Raw genomic sequence first — 25324 nt, forward strand, 5'->3', positions numbered from 1 at the left:
ACACCGACAAAATACAGGGTGTGACAAGAGTGTGTGATGGCAACATCCTTGCCTGGGGGCCGGGAAAGCTTTCCTGAGGAAGCAACTTGTAGTATGACTTAAATAGTAAATAAAAGCTGACCATGGAAAGAGGAACTAGAGATGAAGAACAGAAAGTGTTCTAGGCAGAGGGAGCAGAAGAACAAAGGGCCTGGGGCCTTTGAGACTAACCCCAGTTTGGATTTGTAAACTGTTTCAAGGATGCTCCAGACTGGTCCCCTATATTTTTCAAAGAGAATTCAAATGCCTTTAATTGCCCACATGACATGATGTCACCTTATTCCCAGCTCCTCCCTCTTTCTCCATCTCCTACGTTCTCACCTTTTGTCCATTATATTTAGTTGTACAACAGAGACCACATGTTGTACTGGTGTCTCCCCTGACCCTGGTCAGCAGAGTTTTGCTCGGAAACATATGTGTCTAGACAAAAGATTGGTTAGTCTTTGTGAAAGTGAGTGTTTCAGGTCTGACTCAGCCCGACTGAGAGCCAAGAAAGAGATGATAAGGCTGATGGAAAAGATCTTTTTAATGAACAGCAGTAAAAAAAAAAAAAAAAAAAAAAAAAACAGCCCAGAAGTGAAGGCACGCAACAACTTTGGTGTTTCCTGAGGCTGCTGGCCCCAGACGGTCCTTGAAAGCACTCAAGGATAAGAGGTAGGATGGTTATTTCATTTCCTCTCTGCTGCTTTGTATTTTAACATTTTCCTGACTCTCATGCTAATCTCGCTTCCCACACCTCATGATCCAAAGAATAACCTTTTCGTTTTGGGGGGGTAAATATTATTCCTCTTAAGTGTGAGAAAACGTTTAGGTTACACAGTCCCTAGGAACAGAGAGTATTCAGCCAACAGGTTCCCTGCTAGTCCCCTTTTATTTAACCCTTTCAGCCTCAGTATGTTCATTTATAGAATGTTTGGAAAGATGAGCCTCTGATGTTACCATGAGGACTGAGAGTTTAAAGAGTAAATTATATACTATACAGAAAATAGAATCTTAAAGGGTAAAATTCCTTATTGCTCCCTAATAACCTGGGAGGCCATTATCCACAGTAAAGGTGTTGTCACCTCACATGCACATAAGGCATCTCACTTTAGGGGATCACCAGTGTAATGGTACTCTGTCAGGTTTTTTAACTTTCTTCCCCAAAATAAGAGATATAAACAAGGTTTAAATTAGTAACCAAGAGACATTGCTCTCAATTTTTACTGAGAAAAATTTAAAACATAAAGCCAAATCTACTATTTTTAAAAACACACTAATGTATGAATCTCTTTCAATATACAGTTAGGCACTACATAATTAATTGCATGTACAAAGGTGGTTCCACAAGCATATAATGGATTATGAGCAAAAAGTTTGTTTACAATGTTGAAGGAAAGGGCTGGCCCTGAATATAAAGTTGAATTTACTGCTGACTCTGGGGGGTTTACATAGAAGAGGAGGCTCCAGCATGCTGTCCACCTTCCCTGTGCCGACCTCTGTGTGGGCTGCTTCTGTTTGCCCCTGTGCACATGCATATGTGTGCATAAGAGCACACATGTGCACACACTCCTGCAGCACAAACCCACTTCCCTTCCCTCCACCCACCTCTTTTCTTCCTTCCTTCTCTGCCTCCCGCCATTCTCCTGATGTCTACTCTGCCTCTAAAGGCACCACGCTCCTCCTGCTCCTGAACACGTGCGTGTGTGCAGTGTACAAGCACGTACTTTATCTTTTATTTTACTGTACTTTTTCTGTGTGTAGATACACAAATACTGACCATTGTGCTACAATTGCCTACAGTATTCAGAACAGTAACATGCTGTTCAGGCTTCCGGCCTACCGATGTAACCTAGGTGTGTCGTAGACCATTCCGTCTAGACTTGTGAAAGTGCATTTGCGTAGTTCGTGTAGCGACACATTTCTCAGAACATAACACTGTTAAGCGATGCAGGGTTGCCGTGAAATGCAAATCTCATTTGGGTCCCCTTCTTCCTCTTTCCAATCATCATTCTGAGGTAAATAGCAGCACTTTTTATTTTATGGATGGAAATTTGAGATTCGAAGAAATCAAGTTTCTGCCTCAAGACTATGTAACTAATTGGTGGCAGAGGGAGGTTTTCACCCAGGTGTTATGATTTCCAGTCCAGTGACATCTCTGCGTTATCTCTGCCCCTGGCCCAGGGACCCATGCTCCTGGAATATGAAACGGCTCAGCCAGTGGGGGGCGCCTGCAGTGGTTCACCATGGCATCCTGGTATGTTTTTGAACTTTACCATTTTTGGGTGGTGTGACCTGAACTTCAGTTTTCTCATTTGTCAAGTGAAGCTAATAATACCTGTCTCAGAGAATTTCCCTGAGGATGTTAATGAGTGTGTAAAGGTCCCACACAGCACTTGTCAGAGTCAGTGCTCAAATGTTGGTACCTACACTCCTGCACATAGGACTCTTATTATATGACTTGTTTATTTTATTAAATGAATACTTATCTGCCACACACACTGTATACATGTCAAGTGGCTATAATTTTTAATCCACATTTTTTGAAGGGCACTGACATCATCTTCAGTGCCTACAACAGTGCCTGGAACAAGGTAGACATGAGTCAATATTTGCTTTAAAATTATATAAACCAAATAAATGTGTTGTGTTAAAGCAGAGAGGTAGGAGTATCCAGAAAACTAAAAGAAAATTCAGCCTCTTAAAATCCGAGATATGTTCAAACCACGAGTGGCCCCAGGAAAGACATAGCAGTCCTGGGCTGCTGCTGGCCTTGCTGGGCTTGCCCCTCCCTGCCCACTGAGGCGCGAGGTTAGGGAGCTCAGGCTGCCTTGTTCCAACCCCCTCCCTTGAAGCCCTGCATTTCCAAGGCTCCAGGGTTGCTCTCGAAGCTGGGGCCCATGGAGGTGGGCTGACCACAAGCACAGAGAAAAAGTAGTTCCCATTTCAACACCCAGAGGACTCATTATTTCTCCCCTGGGTCTCTAGGGTTATAGTATCATGAGCTGGATAAAAATATGTTTGACAATGAGTGAGTAGCTGTGTTAGCCAAAAGCAGAAATTGGTCACGATTCCGGCATTCTTGGTTTAGACTAGGGCTGAACAGGTGGGCTTGTCCGTGTTTGTTTGCTAATGGGAAAGCCCAGGATCTCTGCGTGACCTTCTAAAATGCCTACTACTCTTACACAATTCTAACTGAGGGATGAGCGTCAGTGGAGCAGGATGCACGAACAGCGTTTCCCAGAAAGTATGAAACAGATTCACTGTCTTTTGTTGAAGGGGATGGCACATGTAAAATCTGTGATGACACATGGGGCAGGCTTTGGTAGCTGCTTAAAAATAGCTGAGGGTTTGGTTAACCACAGGAAAGCTGAAGAGGGGGAGCCAGCCCTTCCCCTTCATGTTCCTTCCCTAGATGTTTCAGGGCGGTCCATACCTTGGTGTCAGAAGGCCAGATCTCTGCAGGCCACCTGTTGCCAACTGGCAGGAATCATTTGGTACAGTTATGAGAGTGGCCAGGTCAGAGAGGTGGAGCCTGGAGGACTTAAAGAAGCTGTGACAGCCACATGCACACAGCCTTGCCCTAGATCTCTGTTGCCAATGATACCAAAAGGCATATGGTTGACAGATGCTTATTACAGCCAGGAGTGAACAAACTCAAAGAAGAAAAATTCTACATAGTACAGTCAGAAAAACCCCCCCAACAATTGCCATGCTTGTGCCATTTACACCTGTCTTTGTGTTGGGGGTTCACTTCTGAAATTTACTTTTTCTTGTGGTCAGGCTGGTATAAGAAATAAAAGTGAGCACTGGGTCACGTTGACATTTTTGCCTCAGTTTGAGCAAATTTACACCATGAATCATAGCACAGTTATTGGACAGAATGTTTTTGCCCCCTGCCCATGAAATTGTGCATGCCTAAGAGCCAGAGCCTGACAAGTCCATTTTAAATGATGCCCCACCCTCACCCCCACACCAGCCCCAACTCCACACACACACGGTGTTGGGCACAAAATTTTGGACATATTAGGTACGTGGTGGATGTTTGCTGAACTAAAAAACTATACAATTGTTTTGGTTACTGTTACTGTTCTTACTACTCTTCTGCCATCACTGCTATACATAGCATGTTTTCATAGGGGAATTTTTCTCCCCTTCTCCTCCTTTGTGTTGGCTTGGCACAGAGAGCTGGACTTTTTGTTCAGAGTGGTCCCAAGCTTGACATTAGGAAGTCATTTCATGAGAGGAGTTATATGACACTAGTCATGGAGAGTGACAAAAATGAGAAGGACAGAGTTGGGATCCTGCTCCCAGGCATGGCAATCATTCTGCCCAAGTCATGGTCCTTAAAGCAGACCTTTGCCACAATTGCTCCTCTCAGATTCTACTGGCATCTTTGGCAGGCCCATCAGCCTGCAGGATTGGAAAGAGTAGGGCTAGAGTTGCGGTACCCAGATTCTAGCTGGGACTTTGTCCTGTGGCTGCGCAAGTCTCATCATATGTTTGGGTTTCAGTTTCTTTATCAATGAAAGGAAGGCATGGAATGGATGACCGTGATAGTGATTTTTAGCTCAATAGAGCCTACCATCTCCCCGTCCAGTACAATGCCTCCTCCTGGTCTGTCTGCCCAAAGCCCTCTTCGTCTGTCAGGTGGATATGCAGGTGAGAGGTAAGACCAGAGACCAACAGCTTTACTTTTCCTGGGACTTCAATCTAGTCACCTGCGGAGGTGGGTAAAGAAAGCTCCTACCCTCTAAGACTCTTGTTATAAGTAGTCTTTGCAAAGCCTGCAAAGCAATTTCTGGCCATCCAGTGCTTCAATCTGCCTATTTTGACCATTAATGGACCATTGCCAAGAAGCACCCATAGTTGAAATATTTCATTGCGAATACAGAATGGCTCATCAGAGAACCTGGGGTCCCATGTAGATGGCTGGATCAGGTCCACATGTGCAGAAAGGCTAAAGCTCATTCCACTTCTCCGGCAGCCTTCCCAGCTCTCCGGGAGATGGACATGTGCATTGTCATTGAGTTGTGAATGATGGGATGAATGTGCAGGAGGGGCTCTGTCCAAAGTGAGGGTCATTCTAGGTACTGCTTTCTGAATTCAGTACCACAAAGCTTGGCATTTGATTGAAAAATTCCCTTTGTTCCATTAAAACACCTGGCAGAGATATAGTGAGTGATCATCTTACTTGGAGTTGATTAACTCCATAAGCCTCCATTTATAAATGTCTGCAATAAAGAGCAAGCAGATAAAAGTGAGAATTGACAGATGGGATCATCAATCCTTTGATGTCATCCTCGGATCACACAGGCAAGCCCTTGTGAGTGACTTTTCAAATTAGCCCCACCAGACCTGGTGGGGCAGGGCACTGGGCCTTTAGGGAGACCAGCTGGCTTTTTGCAGGCCCACACCAAGACCTGACTCACGCAGAGTCTCTGGGGGCCTGTTGGAAAGTTCAGACTTGGCAACCTCTTAAACAGAAGGTTGGGGTCTATTTGAGACTCTTCTGGAGGTCAAGGTAGGTTTTTTAGTGGTTTATGAAATATTAATGTTTTACAAAGATGAGAAAGTATAACCCCCCACCCCACCCCCACACACATACGACATCACATCTAGGTTGACAGTGAAACTTTCTGTCTTATCTTTGAGGTGTGGTCTACCTCCACATCTGGAGGTCTGTCATCTCTTGCAAAGAATTCTCCTTAGGTGCTTGGAAAAGCCATCTGTTCATTTTTCCTCTGCTTTGTCTTTTCAGGGATCTTATCTAACGTTAATTTGCATTCTCTGTTGTACTGAGCATAGTGCTTGGCAAAAAAGGTGCTCCATGATGCTTCAATCGATGCACAATAAACCTGCTATTTCTTAGTGTCTCAGTGAGTCCATGCAGATGCACAAAACAGGTAACTAGGAGATGTCTTTGACACCCTGTAGGTTTCCCTGGGAAGCAGATGATGAGATGCAATTAGAAGTGCAGGAAGTTTATGGAATACAGAGATAATACCTGTGAAAGATAAAATGGGGAGGAAACAAGATTGGGCACGGAGAGTATTCTGAGACCAGTGTGGATCTCACACCTGTAAAGGGAAAAGTGGGAGCAAGCAGGGCAGAGCAAGGGGAGCCTCAAACTATAATGTAGACCTGACAGTCTTGGCAATTGGCTGAGGGCTGCCTGGGAAAAATGCGACTACAGTGCAAAAGCTGAGAAGGTCCTGAAGATGCCAGCAGTTGGAGGCTGTCAGCTAACTATACTTCTTGCACCTGAATAGCAAATCCTGCAAGGGAGGCCCACAGAGCACACCTCCATGGCAATACATAATTCCTCACCCTCATTTCTTCACCTTGCCCCCCTTTACCCATTCATACCAAATGGATAACTGGCTGCCATTATATTTATCTCAAAGATATTTTTTCAGGTTGACTTACTTTCCCCTGTCTCTTACACTAACACAAGGGAACATCCTCTCTCAAAGTCACAGCCAATTTCATGAGCATGTGGCCAGTGCAGTCTCACAGGGACCCATACTCCAAAGGAACCTCCACTTGGGATTTAATTCTTAACACAAATTTTACCTTTGAATTCGAAATTCGATGGGTCAGTGGAGCATACGCTGGATGTTTGGAAACTTTGCTTACATGTGATCCCATCTCCCACTGCCTCTCCGTTCTCCTCAGGTAGTTCTTGGCTACTCGTTCCCCAGGCCCTGTTGAGCCTCTTCATCACCTTTGGCCTCTGACAGTGACCTGGAACAGGTGTGAAGGGTTGGGCTGAGTGTGGGATCTTGGAGCAGAGCATGGAGATGCCTGTCTCTGACCTGGGCTGGAAATATCAAGGTGCAAGGAGGGTGACTCAGCAAAGGTGAGCCTGCTCTGAATCCAGGTACTTAGCATGTCCTGGCATGGAGGTTGCAATAACTTTGAGGTTTACCTTCTGTCATCGATTGGGGAGGCAGGCCCATGGGTGGAGGAGATACCTGGCTCAACTCTCCCATCCTAGCTGGGGCACAGTACTGTGGTCTGGATGATGGTGGGACATCGTTGGGTCTACACTTGTCCTTGAGGATCTCTATGTCAAGGGAGCAAGACACTAAATAGCAAAAATAATCCCCCAGGACAGATAGATAGATGGAAAGAGAGAGGGAGGAAGGGAGGGAGAGCACAGGAGAAAGGAAATAGCTTTATACTTTAACAAGCATTTTAAATATGTACCTTTAGAAGCACTTTTATCCTGCCTTGTGAACAAGGGACCTCACAGTTACGTTTTGCAATGTTTCCTACAAATTAAGTAGTTGGTCCTGCCAAGACCACTGCAAAGGTTTCTTTTGACATCCACCTAGCCTCCTTCCAACCTGCTCTCCACAGTGCAGCCAGCACCAGCGCGCCAAGCCACAATCTGATTAGGTTACCACCTCACGCCCAGTCAGGGCCACTGATGCCTCCCCAGGGCTCTCAGGGTTGGGTTTTATGACTCCCAGAGCAGACACTGACCGTGCTCCATCTATTTCCTACATTTGAAGACAGTTTCTCTCTGGGCAAACATCGTTCTGCTTTCTCTCTTCCAGAAGGCACTGCAAGGTCCCCAGGAGCCACCTGAGCCAGTGGGAGTTGGGTGTCAATGATCCGCCTGCCTTTCCCTTCAGTGGAACAAATTTGAGTATGTTCTGCATGGTCTTTGGCAGAACTGAGCTCACAACAGAAATCCCCTCAGTGCTACCCCATTATTGTTTTCCTCCTCTCCCTCTCTCCTTCCTCCTCCCTTACTGAGAACTCTGGAATCAACTCTTAATTAAACTACATGAACCCAACCAATTCTTGTCTCAGAGTCTGCTTCTCAGGAACTGAAACCAAATCCATGTTGCTCTCCCCGCCCAGCCCCATCCCGCTCCTCTAACCTCATCGTGTGCAGTTTTCCCTCTGCCCCTTTGAGGTATGGGGACCTGGTTCTGCTCTTTCCTTCCAAGGCCTCAGTTGTGCTGTCCTTTCTTTCTGAACTGCTTCCTGCCCTGTTTTTGATCCCCACTTCCCTCTTCTAATGAACTCCTATCCATCCTTCCGATCTCAGCTGCAAAAGCCCCTACAGGGAAGCCCTTCCTGACTCAGAGTCATAGATGGTTTCTTTAATTATACAGTCTTACAGTCTCTGATTCTTTTGTATCTGACAGCATAGCTCAGTTTGTAAGTTGTGTTCTTTATAAGTGATAATTTGATTAATATCCATCTTTTTCAGTAGACTGTAAGCTTCCTGAGAGGAATGATAACATGCCTTATTGCATTGCTTTCCATTTTCTTTCTCCAGAACCATCACAAAGCCTGGCTTATTGCTGGTGTGCAATAAATATTTACTGAAAGCCAAATGAGTTCAAAGATCTTTTAAAATTATTACAGACCCCTGGTCGGGCAACGCAGTTAGATAGAGCATCATCCCATACACTGAAAAGGTTGCAGGTTCAATCCCTAGTCAGGGCATGTATGGAAGGCAATGGATCAATGTTTCTCTCTCATATCTGTGTTTTTATTTCTTCCTTCCTCTCTCTCTAATATCAATAAAAACATATCCTTGGATGAGGATTTTAAAAAATTGTTACAGATAACACTCACAACGGATGGGAACTTTGAATAAGTTAAGCTATGTGACCTCAGGCAAGTTCCTTAGACTCTCTGATTCTCAACTTCCTAATGTGAAAAAGGGGGTAATAACAGTATGTGTTCAGGTTCTTGTAAGAAATAAATTAGGTACTGCAAGTAGAGTGTTTGGGAGGGTGCGTGGTACATCGTAAGTTCTGATTAAAATGTTGGGTTTGTTTTTCTCCATCTATACAAGTTGTGAGAACTAGGGATTATATAGAAGGGTGATTAGGAGGTGAAAAATAAAATATGTGAGAAAAGGTAAAAATGATGGTATCAGTGTGTTTGGAAACAGGAAAGATGAAGGGTTATGAAATCCATACCAGGACATTATGAAGAGCTCTTCTCCTTCCCTGAATATGGATATGAGAAACTTCTGATAAACATCATATTAGGCATGTCAGTTGTAAGGTAAAATTTCCTTTAGGAACCCAAGTTTAATGCTATCTCCTGCTTATTCTCTCTTTTCTGAACTATTAATATTTGATCACCTTTTGTCTACACGTTATTGTCTCTGTTTTGCAAGAGACGTGATGTGTCATTGGAAGCTGACATCAGTGTTTCAGGGCAATGTATTGGTTTCTATTCAGGCATCAGGCAACAGCACATCTGTCTTTGCATGTGTTCTTTTTCATGTGTTCCCCAGATGAGCAATTAACATTTAAATAGGAATTTCAGAGCTTTTTAAAGATGAGGAAATGTAAGACGTTGGTACATACTTGTGAAGTGAATTCTTTGATATGATTAAAAGTTGAGATACGTGAACTGTTGCCTAGGACTTCAAAATCTACAGCCTGGAACATTTTATTTTTGCTTGCTTATTTCACTTGTCTATTTATGCCACATATATTTTATTTATTTTGCATTTAAGTATTTAGCATTTCTATCCCATTATATGTGTACTTATTAATCATTTAGACAGTTAATAAATACTTATTGGGCATCTTCTTGGTGGAGGGGGTAATAATGCGAGAATTCAGAGAACTGGAGATGTTTCCATCTCTAGAGAACCTCATTCTGCTAGGAGAATGAAGGATCCAGAGCACAAATAATTCCTGATCTGATTTAATATTATTTAGCACTTGCTATGCTCCAGGCGCTGTTATAAGCACGGCGATATCGTCTTCAAAACACAAGGATCTCTTTGGGTCCCTTCAGTCTATAATTCCAGATTGTATGTGATAGATTTCATAAAAGAGGAATATCAAAACACTCTGCAAGTTTAATAAGGAAAGAGCACATTCATCCAGGAAACTTTCAAGGAGGAGATATACCTTAGAGAAAAGATAGGCTTTTGACAGCTTAATAAAAGGCCCAAGGTTTTCCAGCTGAGGAGAGGGTACAGGAGGTGAAAATTCTGATTCCCAATTCCAAATGCAGGGAGGAGGATTTTCCCACACCACAAGCAATTCTCCGACACCACCTGGGTGTCCTAAAATTCAATTCAGTTCTGACAGTATTGTTAAAAAATTTTTTTTAACTTCCATGGCTGAATCTGCTTTTAAAAGAAAGGATTTATTAGACCACTGCTAGGAAGGAGAAGGAGGAGGAGGCAGATGGGGAGGGGGAGGAGGAAGAGGAAGGGAAGGAGAAGACCAGTCTTGGGGCAAGGAGTCTAAACCAGTGGCAACATGTCTAAGTAGAAAAAACAGGCATGTCTCTCATCTCAGAGCTTTACAAGTGTTTTATATATCAACTTGGGGGAAGAAAGATGGAAGCTATTTTAAAAGAATTTAGCTGTAAGACAAAGAGAATGGGAGAAGGTGAAGTGGGGCTGGTTCTGGGATGGACACAGCAGTGCTCCTAAAGCCCATGTGTAAATAAGAAGTGGAGGCTTCTGGGGTTTGACAGGGCCGATCTTGGAAATAGCCACCTAAGAGTACATTTAATAATTCCAACATACATCAAGGAGGGTGAGCAGTCTTTTGTGGGTTTTGCACTGCAGTTGTTAATTGATGAACCCTATTTTGTCTCTTCCTTCCACACTCTGGCCTGCTGTAATTTAATTTAGAACATCTCAGAATTTTCTTGTCACTCTCTACTGGAGATACTATCAGATTGCATAGGCAAAGGGCTCAGTCCCACAAGACCATCCTCCACTTCTGATACCAATCACAAGCCCAGGTTGTTACCAGTACTTATGACCACCTGGCTATAACCAGAGGTTCCCGTGACCCCTCCTTGGGTGTGATTAATTTGATAGAGCACTCACAGAACTCGGGAAACCTGTTTACTTACTAGCTTACCAGTTTATTACAAATGATATTGAAGGATACGAATCAACAAGTAGATGAAGAGGTACATAGGGTGAGGTCCCAAACAAAGGAGCTACTGTTCTTGGTAAAGTTTGGAGCTAGACACTGTGATATCTGGAAACATTCTGGTTCACCAGCCTGGAAGATCTTCAAACTCCATCCTTTTGGGGTTTTATGGAGGCTTCATTACATACTCATGATTGATTAAATCATTGGCCATTGGTGATTGATTCAACCTCCAGCCTCTCTCCCCTCCCTTGGAGGTTGGGGGTAGGGGGGTAGGATTGAAAGTTCCAATCCTCTAACCACATGGTTGGTTCCCTTGGCAACCAGTACCTATTTTTTGGTGTTTTCCTAGTCACCTGATTAATATAGCAAGATACTTCTTTCATTCTCAATCTGTAGGAAATTCCAAGGGTTTCAGGAGTTTTGTGCCAGGAATATTGAAGGACAAATATATATTTCTTATTATAAATTACAATATCACAGGGAGCTTGAGGATTTGAACACATGAGCCATACCTAGGGAATCACAAGTCATCTGTTAAAGAGTTGAAAACACTAAGCAACACAAACAAACAAATAAGAGAGTGGAGAGAAAGCCAGAGAGTTGAGTTTCTTAGCTTCAGGACTATTGACAGGCTGGGCTGGATCATTCTTTTCTGTAGGGGCTGTTGTGGGCCTTGTAGGATGTTTAGCAGCATCCCTGGCCTCTATTTGTTAGAAGCCAGTAAGGAGCATGCCAACAGTTGTAACCAAGAAAAACGTCTTCAGATGTGGCCAATGTCCCCAGAAGGGCACAATGGCCCTCCTTGAGGACCACCACAATAGAGTGAAAACAGATTGTGGGAACCCTTAACCACCACAGTAAGGCGTTCTGAATTCAATGGATATAAAGAGCCCACTACTATCAATTAAAGAGTTAGGCTGTTATATTGTGTATCTGATTGAAATCTGAAGATATGGAAAGGATAAGTGGGGAGGTTATTGAAGAAGAATTAGTATTAAGAGATTAACAAGGTTGTGAGAGGAAGAGAAAGAAAGTAGATGGTGGAAATTATATTACTTTCCTACCTTTCCTCAGTTGTTTCCAAGTCTTTTTCATCTGTTATTGTTTGTTTTATTGTTCTGATTGAAATGCTGAAGGCTGAAATTTGCTCTTTGAAGGAGATACTACATATGCTACAAAAAGCAATCTCAAATCATTTCTTTATTACAAGATGGAGCAGGTTTCTTAAGGGATGCCTCTGCCTTGGGGAAGCAAAGGAAAGCAAAGGAAAATTTTGCAATCACCTTGATTGTCTCAGGACTATGGGAAAGTGAAGGGCAACAGATTTAGTTCCCTCAGGGCTCCCTGGTGGTTCTAGGCTGGCAAGAGTTGGGAAGATGTGCTTATCTTTCTATCTGTAAATGCAGCCATCTTTACAAAAAATTTGGGAAGGGCAACTCTACATCCATTCTGTAGTATGTGGGAGTGTGTGTGTGTTCATGCATGTGAGTATGTGCATAAATGAATGTGTGTGTGTGTGTGTTTGTGTGTATGTGTGTATGAGATTCCTTTCTCCTGCCTTACACCATTAGGGCTTGAATTTATTCTGTGTGCCCCTGCAGTGTTCTCTTTTTCAGAGTGCTTGTAAGCAGGAAATACAGAAACCTGTGGTTTCTAAGCCAAGTGCTTCTGCTGATACACTGTGGGATATTGGGCAAACCATTTAACCTCCCTCTGCCCTTGTTTTAGGTAATTGAGAATGAGGAAGCAAGATTCCATGAAATATTTAACTTTCAAAATATGTGTGGTCAGAGAGACTGAGTGTCCTGGCTAATTGGCTCTCCCGTAGCTAATCTCCCATTTCTATGTTATGGTTAGACCTTGGGTCGTAGTGGAGTCAACACAACTTAGTGTCTGTCTGTATTTTTGTCACAAGTCTGATCTTGAGCCTGGCTACGTGGGTCCAAGTCTTAGCCTGTAATAAGCCCTCTCCAAATCTTTCCTGAGGTTCTGCTACTGAGGAGTGAAGTGTAAGATGCTAGGGAAAAACAAACAAACAAATCCCGAATAATCTAGTGGGCAGGGCCGGCTCTTAAAAATAAGTTTGCTGCTCTGCTCAGGTAATGGATCCTGAGGCTTAAAGCAATTTGATTTGTTTTTTACACTTTTTTTTTTTTGGTTTTAACTCAAAATATACCGATTAAGTGCCAGGAAATGGACATTCCACAGAAAAGAGAAAGCACATATTTCATGGGTGCTACATTCTAGTGTGAGGAGACAATAAACAAATATTTGTGATTTTTTGGGGATGCTTGATGATAAAAGTAAATTATGGTAGAGAAGAAAGGATGATGGGGGTTTTTAATCTTTTGGATAGGGTGGTCAGAGGAGACATTTCTGAAGGGATGATATTTGCGCAGGAGCCTGGAGGCAGTGGGAGAAGGGATGTCAGTCATAGCCCCTAGGCCGGGGAGGGGGGTGGGTGTTCTGTGGTGCAGAGGTTCTGAGGAGGAGGAAGCCTGGTGTGTTTGCTCAAGCCCTGACTGTGGCCATGGACAGGGTGAAGGCACCCTGTGATGCTGGGATATGAGAAAAGGTGCCCAGCTATTCTGATGTCCCTTTCTCCCTTTTCCTGCTCAGAAATGCGCAAAATACCTATTGACCTATAGTCCAGTGGGAAAAGCTGGGTTGTGGTTCTAGGTAGATCAATCAACTTGAAAATAGAAATCCACAGAGAAAATGCTGAGTGATGTGGCCTTGTGTCTACTGGAATGGGAGCCAATACAAACGGACTGGGGCTAGAGAATTTGGTGATTGGAAGACATTTGAAAATTGTCGTTCCTGTGAATATCAGCACCTGGACGCTGTGATACCCTGGAGGGTTCTCTTGGCCTAGGGACTGCAGAGAAGGTCAGCAATAAGTAACAAGTGGCCCCAAAGCTGTGGTGTTTAATTTCCTTTTAGACAGGAACCATGTCTGCACTTACTGGCACCTCTCATTGCATAGAGCGCAGCACTAGGGAAATCATCAGCACATATTCAGTGTTTATTGAATGAATGTGTCGCAGTTGCATCATGGACCCAGGAATCTGGGAGAGTCTTGGGGGAGTGTTAGGTCCTGGCCCTTGTCTATTAACATAAGAGTTTGCTTCAAGGTCAATATATAGAAAATAATTTGTAGACTCCTATCAGGATGAACTCAGTAGTTATAAAACAATCTTTTTTTTAAAAAAAATTAAACTGGACAGCCAGAGATACTGTCCTGAAGGAGGTTGGTTACCAGAATTGTCATATGAGTATTCTGGTCTCATATCAACAATGACTTTTTGATGAGCACATCCCTAAAACATCTGTATGCTTGCCAAAATTGAGAAACACATTAGAGAACGTGGTTTTCTCCTATGTTTGTATGCTTGTGAGATCTCGCTGTCTAGTGGAATATTCCAGCTGCCATTCTTGGGAAATGAATATACTTTACATCTATCTATTTTGAAATAACACGCATGAAGGAGACTTCACAGAATCACTTGGAAAACTTCTAAGGAAATTCTTGAACTTCTTTGTTTTCCGTAACTCCTCACTGTCATTATATCATCATCATCATCATCACTCCTTCTCCTACTGTTTTAATTTTTTAATTGCTTAAAGAGATCTTCAGTTAATTTTCTTCCAGATATGTCACTGAATATCCTTTACCATAGGCTAAGTTAATGGATTGCTAGTTTTATTTCAAAGGAAACTAACAATTCAAATTTTGTTTATAGAAATAATAGTCTATATAGCCAAACAGAGCTGATACTATAACCTCACTCTTCTGCAAGATAATATTGCATTTATTTTCTATTGTCTGGAACTCTCTTACTTGCTTTGTGACCTTGGATACATTATTTAGCTTCTCTGAACCTCATTTTCATCATATGTAAAGTGGGGCAAATGATAGTAACCACATCAGAAGTTATTCTTAAAACTGTCTGAGATAATATATGCATACCTTTGGATCCTGTGCCTGGTACCAGTTGGGGTTCAATAATCAATGGCTGGAGTCATTAATTATGATAATAAATAGAACTGAAAAATAGAAAGATAATACTTTTAAGATAGAGTTTACCAACATTGTAAGCACACTACTTAACTTTGCATAAATTCAAGGAAGTCCTAGGTAGACCAAGGTCTTCAGAAATAAAATTGGTCTCCACAGGTTTGAACCATGTAGGTTAAGAGGTTTAAACATTAAGCCTTCTAAACACTGCTCCCATTTGATATCCTGGTTGCACATTTAGCCTTCCCTTAGCATTGTCACTCAGGCTTTGATACTTTTAAAGTCAGCATAAGGAGGGATGATCTGTACAACTATAATTAGATGGTTGTACTGGATAATTTAAAGACCTTGTTCAACTCTGAGCTTCTTTGAGTCTTGACTCTTGTATGGTACCATTGGTTGGTGTATTGAGTCATAGCAATTATTGTAGCCATTTTATAGAAAAGCACATTGACATGCAGAGGTAAAGTAACCTCTCAGCAGAAGGTCACACATTTCATAAGTAATATTCAAGCTCAAATTTACCTGGCAACAATGTTGGTTCCCTAAAATACTATGTTGTGCTGTCCATGTCATAGGAAATTTAACCCATAAAAATTCTCAAACAATACATTTAATTTAATTTTAATATATCATTATATAGTATCAAGTCATAAAATAATAGAAATTTAAAATAAAACTACACGTTTCATGTAATCTGGGGAAATAGACATAGGGTTGAATATTAGACAAATCAAATAATGTCAAGGTTTCTGGACTAATGTTGTCTTTTATACTTTAGACACAATTTGAAAACAAGTCACAAGCTAAAAAGGCTAAGCAGTTCAGTTTAGCATTGTCAATGAATGAAACTCCAATGAACTTGATCACATTAAGATAAACAACTTCTGCCCTTACTACTGTGGCTCAGTGGATTGAGTGCCGGCCTGCAAACAGAAAGGTTGCCAGTTTGATTCCCAGTCAAGGCACATGCCTAGGTTGTGGGCCAGGTCCCCAGTTGGGGGCGTGCGAGAGGCAACTGATTGATGTATCTTTCCCATATTGATGACTCTCTCCCTCTCTTTCTTTCTCCCTTCCCCTCTCTCTAAGAATAAATAAATAAACCTTAAAAAACAAGATACACAACTTCTGTTGTATTTGCTTGGTAGTTGGCCATATATTCGTGGATGTATGATTCTATTTAATATTACAGTGATTACATTTAGAACAGCTTTTACAGGAAAAATGTAACTTTTCTTCCTCCCATTGTTTAGTTCACCAGTACTAAGCATTGTCTCATTATAAATTGTTTTCCTCAATGCTGTTCTTTTTTTATTGTTATCATTAGGTACGTAATCACACTCAGATCCTAGACCTTACTCTCTAGTAGATATCCCTTGTGCTTAACCTTGATTCCCCTCAGAGCAGTGTTGGGCTTTTCCCAACCTAATGCTTCAAGCTGCCTTGTCTTTTATCCTGTTAGGGTATCTCCTGTATAATGCTGCAGATCTAAATTTAAATATTCTTTCATTTTTCTTTTTTTTCAGATTATGGGTCAGTCCATGGCTTTTGTTCAGAAAAATAGAGTCATACTGGGGTTAGTCCCAAAGAACTGGGCAATTAAGAACCCCAGAAACTGAGGTTGTTCTAGGTCAGGGGGCAAGGTGGGGAGGAGTAGCCCACGACTTCTTTGGGGGAAAATGAGGTTGTCCTGACCTCAGCAAGGGGCAGGGGCTCAGTCAGAGTATGCACAGAAGCCCGGCCCTGGGCGTGAGGAGCAGAAGGAGTGGAATAGACCAAACGCTTCCTTGTTTTCCTTTGGATAAGTGTTCTGCCATGTCCCCCTCCACCTCAACCCCTAGAATACCAGACATCAAAACAGTTCTTATAGGAAGTTTAGGTTTAAGATAAGAACAGTTTTAGATGCAGTGGAGTGTAAGAGGTATGAAGACATCCCTGCCTTCCACTGGCCCCTCTTGACAAAGATTTCCCCATCTGTTTTCTATTGTCCAAAAATTCCTTTAACATGTCTTTAATTGTGCAATAAAGTACTAAAGGCTTAAACTTGCAAATACGGTAAGTGATGAATCCTTTGTTGAGTTCAGTGAAGGGCTTGGAAAGGGGACCTTGGAAATAGAGAATAATGCCTGACATTCACAATTTTCCTTGGGCCAGCCCTGTTTATTTTTTTTATCTTGGTGAGGACTTCTGTGTAACAGGCTTTCTTTGTTTTTGTTTTTTTGGCAGAATGATTCTTCCCATTCTAAACCTGTAATCATAAGTCATCACTGTTTATCTCTAGGATTTTTTCCACAGCAATGACATGGTGTTATCAGTGGATACATCTGACATGTTAGATCATTCACAATATTGTTTCTAAAAGTCCTTCTTAGAGGATTTATATTGCTTCTCGTAGGTGACAATGGCATTCCATGTACCAGCTAAGTAAATCTAGTAAGTGGGCAAATTGGAGGATCATACAGAAAATCGGGACAAAAATGAAAGGGATTTTCCTCACTGAGGGCAAAGGGGGGCATTCGTCATGAATTATGTGAACCAGCTGCATATTTTGGATGGGACTCAGCATGTTCCTTATTTGAGTGTTCATACATTCAAAAACATCCACTTGGCACCTGTTATGTTATGGCACCGTTACTGTAGTGAACAAGAAAGATGTGGCTCCTCTTTGCACAGAGCCATTGTCTAGCGGTTAGATATGAAGTCAAAAGAGTCCCTAAGGTCATCTGGTACGAACCTCCTCATTTGACAGGTTAGCAAATGGAAGCACCAAGAGGTGAAGAAAATTGTCCTTTACCACAGTTGATTGGTGGCAGAGCCAGGACTGTAACTTGACTCTTTCATTTCCCAGCCCAGTTCTCTGGTTAAATCCACTGGGTTAGTTAGCCCAGGACGACAGGCACTGTGGCAAGACTCTACTCAGACAGTTGGCTGTGGCTGGAGAGGGTTCCTTGCCCTCACCACACCTCACAGGTGCCCAGGAAATGACTTAAATATTGGAGTGAATTTTGTTCATGACATTAGAGCATGTTGGGCTGTGATGAGGAAGCAGAGTCATGGAGCATTGTTTGCTTTGGGAGAAAGTTGCCTTTTCCCCCTCCTCTCAGCGCCTTTCCAGGCCTGCCTGAGCAGAGCAGTTTGGCTGACTACTCATCATTATTAAAATGATGAAGAGGTAACAGGAGGGGAGCTCACTCTAAGGGCTCTGACACCATCCAGAAGAGTCAGCACTTTTACTGGAGAATGAATTCTCTATACCTCAGGGTTACTGCCCAACTGAAGGGAACCTGCGATGCAGTTGTGTCTGAAATCAATTAAGATACATTCCCAGTCAATGGATTTAATGACCAACTTGTGCCTTATAAAAATACATCTTAGAACAACCGGAAGGTAGGTGATGGTCTTAAATCATTCGTGTGGTATTTGTTGCTGTTCTTTGCAAGGCTTTTGCTGGCAATTTTTAACTTTTTTTTAGAACTTTCTTGGGATACAGGAGTTTTAAGAATTTGTTAGGAGTTCATTACCAGACTATTTCATCTGGCGCTGGAAAAGCATTTTAATGTGGAGGGTTGGGGGTTGTTCCTGCAGGCCACCCAACATCACTGAAGAGGAGGGTCCTTCCCTGAGTCTCCCCAAGCATTTCGCTGACGGCCCGTGCGTGCTGCCTGCCCCCGTGCGTGAGCCCAGGGTCCGTGCTGTTGCTGGGCTGCAGTGTCATCGGCCACCTTTCTCTCTCGCTCAGGGAAGAAGATTCAAGTGAGTTTCCCAAACTCATTTCATTTCTGAACCCTCCCTTGCAGGGTTTTCTCATTGGATTCATTGACCTACTGTTCTGTAGAACAAAATTTGGGAAGCAGTGACAAAGATATATGAAAACTGAGTGAGTGTGATGATGTTGCAGGACTAACCTTGCAATGTATTAAAATGAAATATGTAATTCTTCAAATCCTGCACTTATGTTTATTGTCAGTCCAGCATTGGAGTTGAAACAGACCTCACCGGTGAAGAGAGGTGTTAGGTCTGTCCCCTTTAATTCTGAAGATGCAGAAACAATGGTGAGTCCACTGGTCTGGGGACAGAGTCTACTTCTCCGCCAGAGGACTTGCCCCAGGGAGGACATGCCTCAGATCAGCAGGGCTTCCTCACGCCTGTGCGTTCACTGATGCCTCATTTCCCGTCAGCGTGAGGGGGAAAGCAGGAGAAAAGATAGTCACTTGGTAAGTTAGTCATGTTGTGAAACTTATCTGTTTCAGGCACTGGTTCCTCTCATGCAAGGGGTGGCAGATGTGTGGTACAGCTTGCAGACTCGCACCATTTCTCAGTACTATCACTAATACTCCATGTGTGCTATTTTCAGCTTGTCATTTGCCTATTGCCTTGCGAAACTATCAACCAAGAGAACAGAGGCATTTCTACTCCCTTGGGCCACTGCCTCCTGACATTCTTTACTGATTACCTCCAAAGCAGCTGTGATCACTTCCTTGGACGGGCAAAGCATCAGCTGATGGCTCTTTGTCTCACTAGAAACGGGCCAGCCATAGCTGGTCCCAGCAACATGCCTGTGGGTGAAGCTCAGGGATGCGGGGCCTTGGCCTGGCTCCCAGCTGGGCCGCACTTCACAAAGCAAGTTTCGGAGGCATGGTGATCTGGAGGAGTTATGATGGGGCGGACTGGTGGAATTATAAATATTTATCCAGCCCCTACCCCAAAGCTCTAGCAGGAATGACTCTAAGCCAACCCAGACTGGTAATAAGCAGAAATACTCTTAAAGGTCCCTTGAAAAGGAGATTCTACAGTTACTTTCCTTCTATTTTGGTAGCTCCCAGACCTGATGTTTCCTGGTGATGAAAGAACTAAGGTTTGCTGCCCTCCACAGAATGTTCCTTAGGGTCCACGAAATTAATCCTACACACTTATTTGTGTATACATATGTATATATAGAAAATACACATATTATATATGTATATAATAAACACACTCATACATATTTTGTACACACATTGTATATAATCATATATGGGGGGACCCAAAAAACCCAGAATTATCTTCTGGAGGGTGGGCCCCTTGTAGTACAGGATTCCCCTGCTAAGTGAATATTCTAGGAACCCATCTGTATCAGTGTATCAGCTGGCGTTGCTGTGAGAGGCTGCGTTCGGCTTCACTGAATTTTTTTGAAGACTCTTTCAATGTGCTTGCCCATTTCATGATGGGTGGTTTACCAGTGCACCTGCTCACAATGCGCTGGGTGTTCAGCAGTTTTTGACCAACCAGCATGACCCCCGTGCCCCACCCTCCCCATTCACCCAGTCTCTTCCTGGGTGACTTTTTTTATTTCCCTGATGAAATCCTCAAAGGGAAATGTTTCTCCTCTGTGGAAGAGGTGAAACAAAAAATGGCAAAAGTACTGTAACTCATCGAAATTGATGAGTTCAAAAACTGTTCTGACCAGTGGAAAAAGCATCTTGATAGGTGTGTTACAACAAATGGAGAGCACTTTGAAGGTGACTGAAATTTAAAGGTGTAAGAATAAATAGTTTTTTTTGTAAATAAATTGTTCATAAATAAATTCTCTATATATCATATATATGCCCCTAAAACATACATATATGTATGTGTATCTATATGTTTATTTTATAGATGTAATAAATTCAAGGGAATTTGATCTATCTAAAGATATAAGACATATACAAGACCGCATATGATAAGAGCCCTGTGAATGTGGACCATGGGCTGGTATTATCAGGGAAAATATTATGAAGGAGGTACATCTTCAGCTGGGCATTAAAGCACTACTACTATTACTCCTGCTACTTTTTAACATTTATTGAACACTTACACATTTCTGGTAAATGTTCTAACTATCTTTACACACTCTCCAAAGTACTTTTTACATGTGTTTAATCATCGTAATAACGCTGGAAGGAAGGAAGAGGTAGGACCTGAAGCATAAAGAGTTTTAGTGGCCGTAATTTGGTTCTGGATTTAAATCGAAAGCAGACGGACTGGAAAGCCCCCTGAGCCTTTCCACCCGGGGCGCTGGCTCTGACGGAGGGTCTGCAGTCGGTGCAGAGGAGGGCGAGGGCCCTCCTGATGGGAAGAGCTGGGCCTGCCACGGAGTGGCAGCCGTGATGTGTAAATGGAAAAGGCCTGGCTGGTGGGTGCTTGGCGTAGTGATTGGCACAATGCCTGGAATAGAGTAAGTGTTTGATAAATATTTGTTGAATTAAACTGGATGGTTAGAGAAAGAGAATGCTGGAGGCGTTGTCTATTATCAGAGTGTGCAGGGTTTTAAGTTACTGTCTAAGTGGTTAAAACTTAGCATTGTGGATTAAGCCTTCTCTAGAATGCTTGAATTTCTGAGGAGGGCAACACACTAGTTCATAAACATGTGCCACTCTAATCTATATTTTCTCTTCTTTAGTCTTTCTATAGAATTGCTAAGGAAAAAATGGAAACCATGCTGATAATGCCTATTACAAAATCATGCTACATTTTGTTTAGGCTTCACTGTAAAAGTTAGTTGCTGATTACATTTGACTGTCAGTCTTTGTGTTATGCTCGTAGTCCCTTCTAAATGCATGCTAATATGGAAGTCCTTAGGAAATCAAATTATGTATGGTGTGCCCTTCCTCCCCCTGGCTATAGATGATTGGATTTCTGGTGGGTGTTGTGACACGGCAACACACTGTCCTTGGAAATATCAAGAGTATGAAGCATTTAGCAGAGGGTGTAGAACTGAAAAATCATGCTGGAGAGAACAGCCAAAGAAGGTGTAACAGACTGCATATCTACTCACATGCTGAGGAAGCAGGGATGATACATAAGCAGAAAGCATGACAGAGAGAGAAGTTATTTTATGCACACTTCGAGACCAAGTCCTTTGATTTCAAATTCAGTTCTGGGTTGTTCCTGAAACTCTCCATAAAATTAACAATCCTACCAGCACTTTTAACCTGTTGTGAGTATTCATTCTCCTTGACCTTTCTCCCTTCCTTCCTTCCTTCCTTCCTTCCTTCCTTCCTTCCTTCCTTCCTTCCTTCCTTCCTTCCTTCCTTCCTCCCTTCCTTCCTTTCTCTCTCTTTCTCTTTCTTTCTTTTCTTCCTTCCTTCCTTTCTCTTTCACTACTCCATTTCCTATGCTGTACTTTACACCCCCATGACTATTCTGTAACTACCAATTTGTACTTCTTAATCCCCTCACCTCTTCACACATTTCCCCAAAACTCCCTCCCATCTGACAGCCATCAAAACACTCTCAGTACCCATGATTCTGTCTCTGTTCTTGTTTGCTTAGTTTGTTTTTTAGATTCAATTGTTGATAGTTAAGTATTTATTGGCACTTGAGTGTTCATAGTTTTGATCTCCTTCCTTTTATAGGACTGCTCACTCACTCTTTTCTAAGACTCTGCAGTGAAATGCAATACAAGACTCTCCTGGGCCTTCTCCTCCTTCCCCTGCCGCTCCTGTTCTCCTCTCACGCTCCTCTGCCTCTGTGCCCAAGGCTTTTCTGAAACATAGTTCTCTTCTCTTTTCCTGTCTGCATGATTTTATCCATCTTCAGGCTTTAAACTTTATCACTTTGCATATGGTATCCTAAAGTATGTATGCAATCTGGATATCTTTTCTGAGCTCTCAGGGAGCTCATATTTCTAGTTGTTTGCCCCATACCTCTAACTGGCTGACATTCAACTAATTAGAAAAGGCTCCATGCAGTCCCACGGCCATGCCTGGGTTCAAGACTATTACCTCTCACTTGACGTTTCCAGTCCCAGTGGATTTTATATGCTGTTGCTGCTGCTGCTGCAAAAAAAGAATCCCTACATTACACCTCTGTTTTTATCCCTTTCCTGTCCTAAAATCTTCAGTGACCTCTTCTACCCTACCAGGGAAAATTTACCTACCTTAACACGGTACTTTTGTTCATCTGTAATATGACCCCAGATGATTTCAGAATATTAACATGCCTTTAGATTTTCGCAAAGGAGAATCCTTTCTATACCTCCTCTAGCTTTCAAATTTCTATTTATTCTCCTCAAATTTTCCTAAAGTGTCAATAATTCTAAATAGAATGATCTCTTTTCTCTAAATTTTCATGATTTTTTATTTTAACCATGTTCTAGCAATTATGGTAAGGTTATTTTACTTTCCCTGTGATATTGCTAATTTGTGTTTGGCTTTACACAGGTGTCGGACTTCGCCGTGTATGGCCTGCTTGTTCTCAGACCCAGTCCTAGTCTGTCCTGCTCGGCCCTGAATCACAGGGGCTGCACCTGTGGACTGTGCAGCCCACACTCCTGTGTCAACGGCTTTCACACGGTGGGTTTCACACTGGGGGCACCGGCATGAGAGACCAGGGTCTTTGCCCCACCCCCTCTGCCTTGGCCGATGTCTCCGGGCGAGTTGTATCTCCTTTGAGGCTACAACTCCCACTTGATAGTTTTGTCTTCTGACGGGTGGTCCCGGCCCTTGAGTTTCTGGAACACAGCCTCCTCATCTCCATGCCTAGGGGTGGCAGCAGTGCCCGCTCTGATTTGTTTCTGGATTGCTTCGCCATCCCCCGATGGGCTTCTCGTTAGTCCATCACCTGTGTAGCCAATTCCTCTATAGTAAGTTCCTTTCATTTGAAATTCAAATGGCTTCTGTATTTCTGGGATGGACGGTGACAGATGAATTCCCTTCAAATTTTCACAGCAGACTATGTCTTTTCCTTACATGTTCCATGCTGCCTGGCTCAGTGACTTGATATTGCAGGTGCCAAATACATATTGACTGACTAAATGTATTATTAAAGGAAGAAATTTGCTACGTTTAAAGGTAACACAGTTAATTTTTAGGGAGATTACTCAGAAAAATGTAGGTGTCACTAATTATATTGGTGATCAAGGAGAGGTACCAAAAAAACAAAAGCGAAGGCAATATTCTTGTCATTAATAATGAAAAAAACTACTGGAAGCGTTTAAAAGGGCCATAAATTTTGCATTAGAAAATTTAAAGGACTGGTAAATATTCACTTAAAAGATTTCTTTTTTACCTCTTTTCTCCTGAGGTTTGAGGAATGTGTATGAAGTTAGGGGCTCCAATTATCCTTAAAGTTATCTAGTCCGTCACTTTTCCAATCTCACACATCAGCATTCTCCACCTCTGCCCTAAGAGGTATTATGAAGATAATGCTAAAAGCATGTTATTGTTACGTTGATATTGAGTATTTTCTTCCTCAAGGTCCTTGGGCCCCGAAGAACTCATGGGTTCTCTGAGTTCCTCACTGTCTCTGTTTATTGGGGTTCCGACTCCTGCAGGCAGAAGTAATATTGGTGGATGTGTGGGAATGCAGGGGACACAGCGGGAGTGAAGAGCCAGTGCTTTTAGAACCACCTACACCGCAGAGGGAAGTGGATTTGTGGCTTAAGTTCACAATGGGACTCCCTGCTCTGCCTTCGGATTGACCCCTGGCCTTGACCCTCTGTCCCAGGCTTAATTTCCTCACTGACCAGAAAGTAGCACAAGTCATGGAAAGGATTCTGGGGAGAAATGACTTGATAAAATAGAGAGTAAGCTGGCACTGGAAGAGAATTGACAGCCCTGAGGTGGAGAGTGGGGTTGTGGGGGGTGGAGGGATCAAGCAAAAGAAAAAGAAAGAAAGAAAGAAAGAAAGAAAGAAAGAAAGAAAGAAAGAAAGAAAGAAAGGAAGGAAGGAAGGAGGGAGGGAGGGAGGGAGGGAGGGAGGGAAGGAAGGAAGGAAGGAAGAAAGAAAGAAAAGAAAGAGAGAAAGAAAGAAAGAAAGAAAAAGAACTCGGGGACAAAGACAACGGTGTGGTGATTGCGGGAGTGGGTGGAGATGGGGGAGGCTATGGGGGGATAAATGGTAATGGAAGAAAATATATTAAAAAATGAAAAGCAGAACAAAACAAAAGCCCATTGCTATAGATGAGCGCTGCCACAGAATGTTGTGAAAACTAACAAACTTGGTGGCTCCAGAGAAGAAAGTTGCCTGTGCAATCAGCAGTTATTTATTGGGTGTTTACTGTGTCACTGGTGTTGTGGTTGTCAGTCCAAGGAACTCAAAAGCAGTTGCTGGCAAACTTCCGCATTGATCACCAAAAAATGATCACTTCCAGTTTTTTACTGTTAATCTTGGCAGACCAAAGATTAGAAAAATTTTTTATTTGTTCAGATTCTTGGAGTTGAAGCAATGGGAGAAAACACACATTCTGCCTACTAGAGTTAGTATTTCTTAGTGCTTTGCATGAAGCTGTGGTTAACTTTTTAGCCCTGTAACAATGTATATTGCTTAAAGTCTCTTTAAAATGTCTCTCTTCATTGACAGGGAATAGAAACATTTCAAAATAATTTTGTGTCAGTTTGGGAAGAGGGTACTATGGGAGTCAAGCCCAGACCTCTGG

The sequence above is a fragment of the Pteronotus mesoamericanus genome, unplaced genomic scaffold, assembly GCF_021234165.1.
Source record: "Pteronotus mesoamericanus isolate MK-2021 breed Mesoamerican mustached bat unplaced genomic scaffold, CSHL_Meso_final contig_164, whole genome shotgun sequence".
Lineage (NCBI taxonomy): Eukaryota > Metazoa > Chordata > Mammalia > Chiroptera > Mormoopidae > Pteronotus > Pteronotus mesoamericanus.